This window comes from Rana temporaria, chromosome 4 (genome assembly GCF_905171775.1).
Source record: "Rana temporaria chromosome 4, aRanTem1.1, whole genome shotgun sequence".
In the NCBI taxonomy this organism is placed as follows: Eukaryota; Metazoa; Chordata; class Amphibia; order Anura; family Ranidae; genus Rana; species Rana temporaria.
This window is the reverse complement of record NC_053492.1, coordinates 319,031,788-319,044,225: the sequence shown is the minus strand read 5'-3', so window position 1 is coordinate 319,044,225 and position 12,438 is coordinate 319,031,788. Positions and strand designations below refer to the sequence as shown.

The 12,438-nt window shown below is 43.9% G+C and overlaps 1 protein-coding gene across 2 annotated transcripts in view; it reads left to right on the top strand.

Moving 5' to 3' along the window:
* Positions 1 to 5,434: 5,434 nt before the first annotated feature.
* Positions 5,435 to 12,438, top strand: part of FRMD1 (FERM domain containing 1) — a 104,355-nt gene continuing 97,351 nt past the window's right edge. Inside the window, exon 1 of one of the 2 annotated variants that reach the window (XM_040350674.1) lies at positions 5,435 to 5,716. The gene's annotated coding sequence lies outside the window, so the exon portion shown is untranslated. The remainder of the gene's footprint in view (positions 5,717 to 12,438) is intronic. The other variant, XM_040350676.1, reaches the window with a different exon arrangement.

Sequence of the window (12,438 nt, the reverse complement as noted above, 5' to 3'; positions counted from 1 at the left end):
ATCTGTGCCTAAAATATAGCATGGGGGCAATCCACCCCTAATGTTAGGAGCAAATTGCTCCCCTCCCCTGCCCCAATGCTTCAGCATATATGCTCTTTTTTATAACTGTGATGGTAAAATCACCTTCTACAGCGCTGGAGTAGCTGATTTACGTATCGTGGGAGCAAACGCGGTTGCTGTCAAGATAAATAAATCAGTGCTGCAGCTGAACCTGAAAACAAAAAAATGGTTAACAATAAAACACAGTAATCAGTAAAGTATAAAATAATTACATACCTGGAAAGCAAACATGATAAAACATAGTAACAATAAAACATTACAGTTAAAAATACAGTAAAACAGAGCAGAATAGAGTGAGAACAATAGAAAGAGAATAGAGAAAGAATAAAACAACAACTATTTTTGTCTTTTTTTTTCAACATTTTCTTTTTTTTACACTTTTATTTGTAACTGTTTTAACGGTTGTAACAGTTCCAGGTTTGGGTCTCTAAAAATGTAATGGCATCTTTGGAGACCCTGTGTAAGTGTGTCCTAGTCTGTGCAGTGCTGTACCCTACGCTAAAACTCCACTAGTGTATGGTAGCGTTCAAAACATTCACCAATGCAAAGACCATGCTGGGCTGGGCAGAAGGGAAAAACGCAGGTGCTAGCAGATATCTGGACTGATCCCGCTAACACTATGTTTTTGGGAACCCTAAACTGCTGGGGATGCTAGTATATAGCAATTTTATTTCTCTGCCACTGCAGACTGCATGCAGGCCCAAAATGCACCCTGAGCTTGGCAAGGCATCTTCTATGCTGGCATAAATGCATGTGCCAATTTCCTGGATCCTATCCCTTCACAGGATAAGTGGAAACAACTCTATTAGCGTTTAGAGAAATGCGTCTGCAGCATGGCACGGGCAGGCAAAAGGACGTACCTGTACGTCCCCTTTAAGAAGCGGTTGTTGTGGGCGCACGCCACGGGCATATCTGCGATCGTCTCATGGAGATATAGAACGGAGAGATGTTAGTGTAAACACCACATCTCCCCGTTCTGCCTAGCTCACACTGTCACTGATCGTGTTCCCTGTCATCAAGAACACGATCAGTGACGTGTCACAGCAAGCCACGCTCCCCAACAGTAAGAATCATGCCTTAGGGAACACTTAACCCGTTGTGTGCTGATGTGAGGATGGGCCAGGAAACATCTCTTCCTCGGGTATACATCTCCTCCTCAGGCAAATGAGGTTTAATGTGGAAAAATGTCAAATAATGCATTTGGGTGGCAAAAATATGAATGCAATCTACTCACTGGGGGGAGAACCTCTGGTGGAATCTAGGATGGAAAAGGACCTGGGGGTCCTAGTAGATGATAGGCTCAGCAATGGCATGCAATGCCAAGCTGCTGCAAACCAAGCAAACAGAATATTGGCATGCATTAAAAAGGGGATTAACTCAAAAGATAAAATAATTCTCCCACTCTACAAGACTCTGGTTCAGCCGCACCTGGAGTATGCTGCCAAGTTCTGGGCACCAGTCCTCAGGAAGGATGTACTGGAAAGCGAGTACAGAGAAGCGAGTACAGAGAAGAGCAACAAAACGAATAAAGGGACTGGAGGACATTAGTTATGAAGAAAGGTTGCGAGCACTGAACTTATTCTCTCTGGAGAATAGATGCTTGAGAGGGGATATCATTTTAAATTTACAAATGCCGTACTGATGACCCCACAATGGGGATAAAACTTTTCCCCAAAAGAGAGTTTAATAAGACAAATGCCCACTCATTACCCTTAGAGGAAAAGAGGTTTAACCTTAAAGTGGATGAAAACCCACTCTTATCCTTTCTAAAACTACTGCCATAGTATTGATCTATAAGGATAGACATGCCTCCTGCATGTATCCTTACCTGTCAAATGTATCCCCTCTGTCTGTTATAAGAACTGAAAAACTGCAGATCCTGTGGGTGGGTCTGTTGTCTGGAGCTCTGTGGGTGGAGTCGTGAAGCCAGTAGGCTCCCGCCCTCCTCTACACTCCATTTGTCAAAATGCATTTTTTCCTGTGTATACCTGTGGTGGTTACTTTTCTGGAATTTGACTGGATGTAAATTCTGCAATGATCACTAACATCAAGTCAAAGTAACCACATGACTTCAGAAAAGGAGTGGGGGTGGGAATTAAAAAATAATGCCCGTCTCCAGGCTAGTGCATGAGATATGTAAATAACCATTCACAGCAAGGGGGCGGAACGGACTAAGGTTTTTCTCTGTAAGTCTGTTTTATTTCACTGAACAATAAAAGAGGATTGCTCAGAGCTGGATTAACTCTGTGTAGCAAGATTGGGCACAGATGATAGGAAATCTTATACTGTACATTGTGACATCAAAAAATTAAAATAACATTTTCGGGTTTACATCCACTTTAAACTGAATATAGGGTTCTTTACTGTAATGCCACGTACACACAAAAGGTTTTTTATCTTCTCAGATGATAAAGTTTCCCATTCCTCTTGGCAAAAAGCCTCCAGTTCTTGTAAATTCTTGGGCTGTCTTGCAGGAACTGCACGTTTGCGATCTCCCCAGAGTGGATCAATGATATTGAGGTCAGGAGACTGAGGTGGCCACTCCAGAACCTTCACTTTATTCTGCTGTAGCCAATTACAGGTCGACTTGGCCTTGTGTTTTGGATCATTGTCATGTTGAAATGTCCAAGTACATCCCATGTGCAGCTTCCTGGCTGATGAATGCAAATGTTCCTCCTGTATTTTTCGATAATATACTGCATTCATCTTGCCAACAATTTTGACCAAATTTCCTGTACCTTTGTAGCTCACACATCCCCAAAACATCAGCGATCCACCTCTGTTCCACAGTAGGAATGGTGTATCTTTCATCATAGACCTTGTTGACTCCTCTCCAAATGTAGCGTTATGGTTGTGGCCTAAAAGCTAAATTTTGGTCTCATCAATCCAAATGACTTTGTGCCAGAAGGTTTGGGGCTTGTCTCTATGCTGTTTGGCGTATTGTAAGCGGGATACTTTGTGGCATTTGTGTAGTAATGACTTAATTCTGGCGACTCGACCATGCAGCCCATCTTTCTTCAAGTGCCTCCTTATTGTGCATCTTGAAACAGCCACACCACATTGTTTTCAGAGTCCTGTATTTCACCTGTTCAAAGTTATTTGTGGGTTTTTCTTTGCATCCTGAACAATTTTCCTGGCAGTTGTGGCTAAAATTTTAGTTGGTCTACCTGACCATGGTTTGGTTTCAACAGAACCCCTCATTTTCCACTTCTTGATTTAGAGTTTGAACACTGCTGATTGGTATCTCAATTCCTTGGATATCTTTTTTTATCCCTTTTCTGTTTTATAAAGTTCAATTACCTTTTCCTGCAAATACTTTGACAATTCTTTTGCTTTCCCAATGACTCAGAATCCAGAAACATCAGTGCAGCACTGGATGAAATATGCAAGGGTCTGCATTGACCTTTTATACACACACACCAATTACAAGCAAACAGATCACAGGTGAGGACTTCCATCGGACAAATCCGTGGATTTTTGTCCGAAGGGTGTTGGCCGTGAAAATGGTTCTGCATACAGATGGCAGAAGTTTTTCAGCCAACATACACTAAACTACATTGTTTTTCTACTCTTTAGCGCCACCCTTTGGGCAACTTCTGCTAATGTTGTCCGATGGTTAGCATTGGTTCTGATAATGCGTGTTTGTACTTTGGATTTTAGAAGGATGTTTCTTCACGCGATCGGAAAATCTGACGGAACACATTTGTTGTCGGACAATTGGAGAGCATGACTAACCAACATTTGTTGTCGGAAATTCCAACAACAATTGTCCGATGGAGCATACAGACGATCGGATTATCCGACAAACACATCAATCGGGCAATTGTTGTCGGAATATCCGATCGTGTGTACAGGCCTTTTGTGTCCACTTGTGTGCATGTTATCAGGCCAAAATCACTGGGGTATATAAACTTTTGATCAGGGTCATTTGGTTAGTTACTGTTGTGATTATGGTTTAAAAAGAGTAAACACAGTTGATTGATAAATGGCTTCAGCCAAACACTAACGAGAGAAAGAAAAAAATGTTGTGCTATCATTCATATTCTCTGAAAAATGGCCAAGAAATCATAAATTCTGCCAGGGTATGTAAACTTATGAGCACAACTGTACATTTCCCTCTCAGGTATACATCTCCCCCTCAGGTATACATCTCCCCCTCAGGTATGCATCTCCCCCTCAGGTATGCATTTCCCCCTCAGGTATGCATCTCCCCCTCAGGTATGCATCTCCCCCTCAGGTATGCATCTCCCCCTCAGGTATGCATCTCCCCCTCAGGTATGCATCTCCCCCTCAGGTATTCATTTCCCCCTTAGGTATGCATCTCCCCCTCAGGTATGCATCTCCCCCTCAGGTATTCATTTCCCCCTTAGGTATACATCTCCCCCTCAGGTATACATCTCCCCCTCAGGTATACATCTCCCCCTCAGGTATACATCTCCCCCTCAGGTATACATCTCCCCCTCAGGTATACATCTCCCTCTTAGGTATAAATCTCCCCCTCAGGTATAAATCTCCCTCTTAGGTATACATCTCCCCCTCAGGTATACATCTCCCCCTCAGGTATACATCTCCCCCTCAGGTATACATCTCCCCCTCAGGTATACATCTCCTCCTCAGTAATACATCTCCTCCTCAGTAATACATCTCCTCCTCAGTAATACATCTCCCCCTCAGGTATACATCTCCTCCTCAGTAATACATCTCCTCCTCAGTAATACATCTCCCCCTCAGGTATACATCTCCTCCTCAGGTATACATCTCCTCCTCAGGTATACATCTCCTCCTCAGGTATACATCTCCCCCTTAGTAATGCATCTCCCCCTCAGTAAAGTAATACATCTCCCCCTCAGTAAAGTAATACATCTCTCCCTCAGTAAAGTAATACATCTCCCCCTCAGGTATACATCTCCCCCTCAGTAAAGTAATACATCTCCCCCTCAGTAATACATCTCCCCCTCAGGTATACATCTCCCCCTTAGTAATGCATCTCCCCCTCAGGTATACATCTCCTTCTCAGGTATACATCTCCCCCTCAGTAATACATCTCCCCCTCAGGTATACATCTCCCCCTTAGTAATGCATCTCCCCCTCAGGTATACATCTCCCCCTCAGTAATACATCTCCTACTCAGGTAAACATCTCCCCCTCAGGCACACTGTCTGCTCCATCCACCACACATAGCAGACTGGACGAAGACTAAAGATAAGGCATGTCCAGTAGCATTCCTCTCTACCAATGGCCACTCGAGGCCGTAATACTATGCCCCGCCCACTGCACGTGGTTCCATTGATACAACAGCTCAGAGTCCTCCCCTTCCAATGTGTTTACATGCAGCCGGTCCGGGTCGGCTCATCTACCTCACAGCAGTGGGGGGAGACAAGTGAACAGGAGCGGCCATATACACTCGTACTAAACACAAAACGACTTGTTTGTAATGAGTACTAGTGCAATAATTATAGTGTGTCTGACTGAGCGCAGTTAGATCTGTGAAGCTATGTGGAAGACATAGGTGCCCCCCCCGCAGAGAGAATGGAGTGTCCTGATGGTGAGGTGTGTGTTGTCCCATCAAGAGAGAAGTTGGGATGAGCGGAGCTGTGCGGAGTGTAGATACACAGCGTACTATGATTCGGGAGAACTACCTGTCTGCACTACTGCGGTAAGTGCTCTGGTTTATAGTATAATCCATTAGAGTCGTGGGGGGAAAGTACTATCACTGATTATACAGTCTGATTTACATCTACTCAGTACTGCAAGAACCGGAGAGTGATTGGATAGCATGTCATAATACAAAGCTAAGGGTGGACATACTATACACTATACAATCTCCTCTAGATTTGCCAAAACGATATATTAGGAGGACACACCTATCTATCCAATCAGGAATGATCTTGCATTTCAGAGATGATGGAAGATCCAAAGGAGATTGTATAATCAGATTGCATAGTGTATGATCCAATTTATATTGAGCCTAAATTGATCAAAAAGGAAGTTATGGATATTCCATTGATTGAATTGTTTTTGAAGGACAGGGCTTTATTTTTTTCTTCTAATAGATGCAGGATTCCATCAAAACAAATAAATCCGCAAACAATCGGATATCCATAACTTCCCTTTCCATTCATTTAGGCTCAATTTAAATTGGATTCACACACACTGAGACCGTCAGGTGGAACGTACAATTGTGGATTGTGTTGCATGATGATGGCAGCGCTGAGCTACTTTATTCCTGAATTGTTTTTCAATTGACCTGATTATGTGTGGTTCATGCATATATGTAATGCGTACTTTGAATACATTTTGCATTTTTTGGGAAGTGTTGATGTTGCCTGGAAAAGGAAGCGTCTGTTATTATACAGGAAAACGCACGTACATGCAGTTTTCAAGTCTGTAAAGTCAAAAATGCAGCGTGCTGCATGTTTAAAAAAAACAAATATATATATATATATATATATATATATATATATATATATATATATAATATTATTATAAAATTTCGCACTCACTGGCCACTTTATTAGGCACATCTTGCTAGTATCGGGTTGGACCCCCTTTTGCCTTCAGAGCTGCCTTTAGGCTGGGTTCACACTATGGCGGATTTTTCCGTATCCAATTTGCATGTCAGAAGATGTGTGACCCGGCTCCATAGAAAACTGGTCACAATCTCCGTTGTGTCTTTGGCTCCGTTCAGGTCCAAATTCAGGCTGAAATGATGAACAGAGGCGCACCGGAATCCCTGCTGTGAACTAAGGATGAGCTCCGGCATGTTCGCACCTCCCGCGTATGAGCTCTCCAGGAAGTCGGCACTGTGCTGCGCTAAACAGTGCCGACTTCCTGGCGGACTCTGCACATGGGAGGTGCGGACACGCCGGAGCTCATCCTTCGTGTGAACCCAGCTTCATTCTTTGTGGCATAGAATCAATAAGGTGTTGGAAACATTCCTCAGATTTTGGTCCATAGTGACATGATAGCATCACGCAGTTGCTGCACATTTGTTGGCTGCACATCCATGATGCAAACTCCACCACATCCCAAAGGTGCTCTATTGGATTGAGATCTGGTGACTGTGGAGGCCATTGGAGTACAGTGACCTCATTGTCATGTTCAAGGAACCAGTGCTGAGATGATCTGCGCTTTGTGACATGATGCATTATCCTGCTGAAAGGAGCCATCAGAAGATAGGTACACTGTAGTCATAAAGGGATGGACATGGTCAGCAACAATACTCAGGTAGGCCGTGGGGTTTAAGCAATGCTCAATTGGTACTAAGGAGTAGGGATGAGCACCGGCGTGTTCGCACTGTCCATGTGCAGAGCCCGCCAGGAAGTCGGCACTACACTGCGCAAATTTACAGACAGGGAGACATTTCCCGATGCATGGACTGTGCGAACACTTACTAAGGAACCCAAAGTGAGCCAAGAAAAGATCCCCCACACTATTGCACCACCACCAGCCTGGGCCGCTGATACAAGGCAGGGTAGATCCATGCTTTCATGTTGTTTATGCTAAACTCTGACCCTACCATCAGAATGTCACAGCTAAAATCGAGACTCCTCTGACCAGGCAACGTTTTTCCAATCTTCTATTGTCCAATTTTGTTGAGCCTACGCAAACTGTAGCCTTGCTTTCCTGTTCTTAGCGGACAGGAGTGGCACCTGGTGTGGTCTTCTGCTGCTGTAGCCCATCTGCTTCAAGGTTTGATGTGTTGTGCTTTCAGAGATGTTATTCTGCATACCTTAGTCTTAACAAGTGGTTATTTGAGTTACTGTTGCCTTTCTATCACCTCAAACCAGTCTGCCCATTCTCCCCATTCTCCTCTGACATCAACAAAGCATTTGTGTCCACACAACTTCCGCTCGCTGGTTATTTTCTCTTTTCGGACCATTCTCTGTAAACTCTAAAGATGGATGCGCTTGAAAATCCCAGTAGATCAGCAGTTTTTGAAATACTCAGACCAGCCCGTCTGGCACAACTATGCCACGTTCAAACTACCTTAAATCCTACCTTAAATCCCCTGATAAGGTGGCCGGTGAGTGTAAATATCTCCCGACTCGTACGTTGAGCACTCACTGTACTAGGCTGATTGGACCCTGCCTATGGATGGTGTTTGGTGCTTCTACTGTTAGTTTGTGCACACAGGTCCCATTCACACCTTGTCTTGCAACAATGCTCATCATCCAGACTCCTATTGTTTTACATGGGGCCCGTACACATCTGAGCGCTCAATCACTCAGAGCTCCTTATAGCACTTGTTGCTCGAGGGGGGGGAATGTAGACAGAATCAAGTGTGTTTGGCTCCATAGACTTTGAGCCCCCATTCATACCTGCGCATTTGTTTCAACTTGTTTCCTATGCTTGGCTACACATAAACACACAGAATCCCATTCTTTCTAATTCTGCCCGCTCACACTTGTATGATCAGATGTCCTACGATCAAAAAGCTCCACGAGCTTCTCTCTCCCCTTTTTTATTTATTTTATTTTTTGTGTTTGTTTTCAGGTGTTTTTGGCCCTATAGGCTTTAATGGGTGTGCCTGTAAACTCTTCATCTCTAGAACTGCTCCTTTTTGCCCTGCCCAGGAAATGAACGTCTGAAGATTGATACATGTGCTTGTAAAACACCCAAAATAAGATTCAAAATCGCTAGGCAAATGCTTTGCTTAGGCGTGAATGCAGGCTAATGGGAGAGTGCGCTTTTCAGGTGATCCCATAAGGTCTGTGGGGCCAAAAATTGCATTATCCTGGCCCCATAGGTGTGCACAGCCTACTGCATTAGGGCTAGCTATATATAGTACTGTCCACTGTATATATATATATATATATATATATATATATATATATATATATATATATATATATATATATATATTTTTTACAATAATACATTTATTAAATGTTTTTAGAAGCCCCACAGACTTTGTGACAGAGGTTCTCCAAACCCTTTGGCTCCATTCACACCTAGGCGTTTTTACGCCCGACGCTATTGCAGCCTGAAATACGCTGGAGGGGTGATTTAACATTGTCGGCTATGGAGATGGTTCACATCTCCACGCCAAACGCCGTACGCCTGAAGCTCAAAACAAGTCTCTGACCCTTTTTTTCAGGTGGCTTCGGCGTTCGGCCATAGCCGACAATGTGTAAATCACCCCTCCAGCGAAAACCGCGGTAAAAAACGCAGCGTTTTGTCGCGGCAAATCGCGGGACAAAACGCTGCAATTTGTCGCGGCAAATCGCGGTACAATACGCTGCGTTCAGGTGTGAATGCAGCCTTACTCTGCAGCCAAGCAGCAGGGGAAATCTGTGCAGCACAGGGTGATTAGGGTGTGCCCAGGCACACCCTGTGTTGCACGCCTATGCCTGCCCCAAATAAGCTCCTATAGGGCACACTGTTCCTAAAAACACACAAAAAGGCTCCTAATACACCCAAGAGTGAATGCTGTTATATTTCTGAGGAATCTCGGAGGAAATGCTGGTCTCATTCCCTTTTTGTAGATGAAGATAGGTGGAGAACGCAACATTTTTATTTATAATATTTTAGAATTGTTTCAAATATTTGTAAATAAATACAAGCATGTGCTGAGATGTCAACATAAATGTTACATGGACTGAACTAGTATTCAGTAATATATACAATCTAAGGCTGAATTCACACCTGAGCGTAGCAATGTCGGTCGTTTTTTCGCGCGTATTCACGCGTTTGCATACAGCGTTGTCCGACGTTTTTTTGAGCTTTGTCGTTTTTTATTTTAGCCAATAGGAAAAATGATCATCTCTTTCATCATTTGTTGCTATGTTTTTAGATTTTTTTATCTTCTTCCTGGGTGAATATTCTATTTCACAGAACAGATTAAAGTGACAAAACGCCCGTAGTCGCGCTAGACGCTTGAATCGAGCGTTTCCATTTGTTTCTATGGGAATACAAACGTTTAAAAATGCCCAAATCAGCCCAAAAAAGGGTCCAGAACTTGTTTGAGCTTCAGGCGTTTTGGAGTGGAGATGTGAACCATCTCCATAGAGAGTAATGGATTTTTTCCCCTCCAGCGTTTTGGAGCTTCATGCTTCAGGCTACAAAACGCTCAGGTGTGAATGCGCACTATATGTTACAATGTGACCAGAGAAATTGTCTTATTATTGTTATAATATATATTACTGCACATTCAGTGCTACAAGATTTTGTTAAACACATGATCTGATCACTTTTCTGCACACAGCTATAGTGAGATTACTAATCATCTAGACAGGAAATCCTGCATTAGAAAGTTCCTCTTTACATGCGTCTATTATGTAAAAATCTGCACAGTGTTTAGATGCATTAAGTTCTTCCTCCATTTAAATTTTATGAAATGGAACAGACATCGCATGTGATTCGCACCATATTGCAATGCAGATCACAGGCGCTGTCTGTGCAATGCGAGTTCAGCCATACAGTTGTATGGCTGAACTTGCATTGGATTCGCATGAAAAAGGTGCAGGAACCGCACTAGAATGTAATGGCATGGGTGCGATCTGATTCTTGTTCGAATTCAAAGTTCACACTGAGATCTGCGAACTAATATGGGGGTTTGTCAATAACTTTGTATTGACACCCGCAGTGATTCGCAGAGGGCAGTGTGTATTTCCTGCGAGGGAGATGTGATGTTGGAACTGGCACTGGAATCACGCTGGTTCCCTCATCGGAAAAGTGTGAACCCAGGCTTTTTTAACAAACATCTTATACTTGCCTGCGCTATGTAGTGGTTTTGCACAGAGCAGCCTTGACCCTCCTCTTCCTGGGTCCCTCTTTGGTGCTTCTGGCCCCTCCCTCCTGTTGCGTGTCCCCACAGCAAGCAGCTTGCTATAGGGTCATCCGAACTGAACCGCAGCTCCGTGTGTCCATTCAGACACAGAGCCGTGGCCTGGCCCCGACCCTTCTCTCTCTCCTTATTGGCTTACTGACTTTGACAGCCAATGCCACTTCACTGTTGTCTTAGCCAATGAGGAGTGAGAGTCCTGGACAGCCGAGTCTCTTGTGCAACATCGCTAGATTGAGAGCGGGCTCAGGGGGGCTGATGCACACAGAAGTCAATTTATCTTCAAGGGGTTGTAAAGGTACATCCCCCCCCCCCCCCAAATAGCTTCCTTTACCTTGGTGCAGTCCTTTTTCACTTACCTCATCCTTTGATTTTGCTTTTAAATGTCCTTGTTTCTTCTGAAAAATCCTCACTTCCTGTTCTTCTGTCTGTAACTTACAGTAATGCGAGGCTTTCTTCCTGGTGTGGAGTGTCGTGCTCGCCCCTCCCTGGGACTACTGGTGAGCCAGGACGCCCACTAACACACAGCTTCTTTCTCTATCTGCAACGTAGAGAGCGTCCTGACTCTCCTGTAGTCCAAGGGAGAGGGCCAGTATGACACTCCACACCAGGGAGAAAGCCTTGCATTAATGTGTGGAGTTACAGACAGAAGAACAGGAAGTGAGGATTTCTCAGACAAAATAAGGACATTTAAAAGCAAAATGGAAGGATGAGGTAAGTGAAGGAGGACTGCACTAAGGTAAAGGAAGCTATTTAGGATTTTTTTTTTTTTTTTACCTTTACAACCCCATTTAATGTATAGAATGCATTAAGATAAAAAAAACTGTCTTTACAACCACTTTTAAGGGCCGGTTCATACCAGATGCAGTCCGTTGCGGTTTTTTTTTTTTCTGCATCAAAAATGCATGGACAGTGTTGAACATAGATTCTAATGGCCCTAGTTCACACCAGTCAACAAAAGTAGAACATGCTGCATTTTTTCTGTATAGAACACATCTGGAACAAGGCAAAATGCATCAGCCCACACATTCTCAATTGAGATCAATAACAAAAGAGGGACAAAAACCCGGGAACGCATCACAAACGCATAAAAACTGCGCATGCAGAAATTGTGGTGTGAACCAGCCCTTGTAGTGCACAGAGCCTGCATAATCCCTCTCTTGGGACCCACCTTTGCTGTACATAATGGAGTAGATTTAGGGCCCTTTTAACACTGATACATTTTGCATATAGGTTTTGTATACACCGCTGCTTGCAGGATTTATTTATTTTTTTTACGTCCCGCAAGCGCACCGACCCGTGTGAAAGCACTCGGGCTTTCACACTGGTGTGACAGGAGAGGCGCTTTAGATAGGGACAAGGGCCTCTTCCCGACAACCCTGGTCGGTGGTTGTCAGGGTCTGCTGGCGGGGGGGCTTATCGGAATCTGGAATCCACCCCCCTATCAGAATTTCCCAGATCCTGGCCCCCCACTCTATGTGAATGAGTATGGGGTACATTGTACCCCTACCCACCCCCCCCCCCCCAAAAAAAAGTGTCAAGAATGAAAACGCTACACAGGTTTTTAAAGTAATTCTCTTCGGATTTCTTCT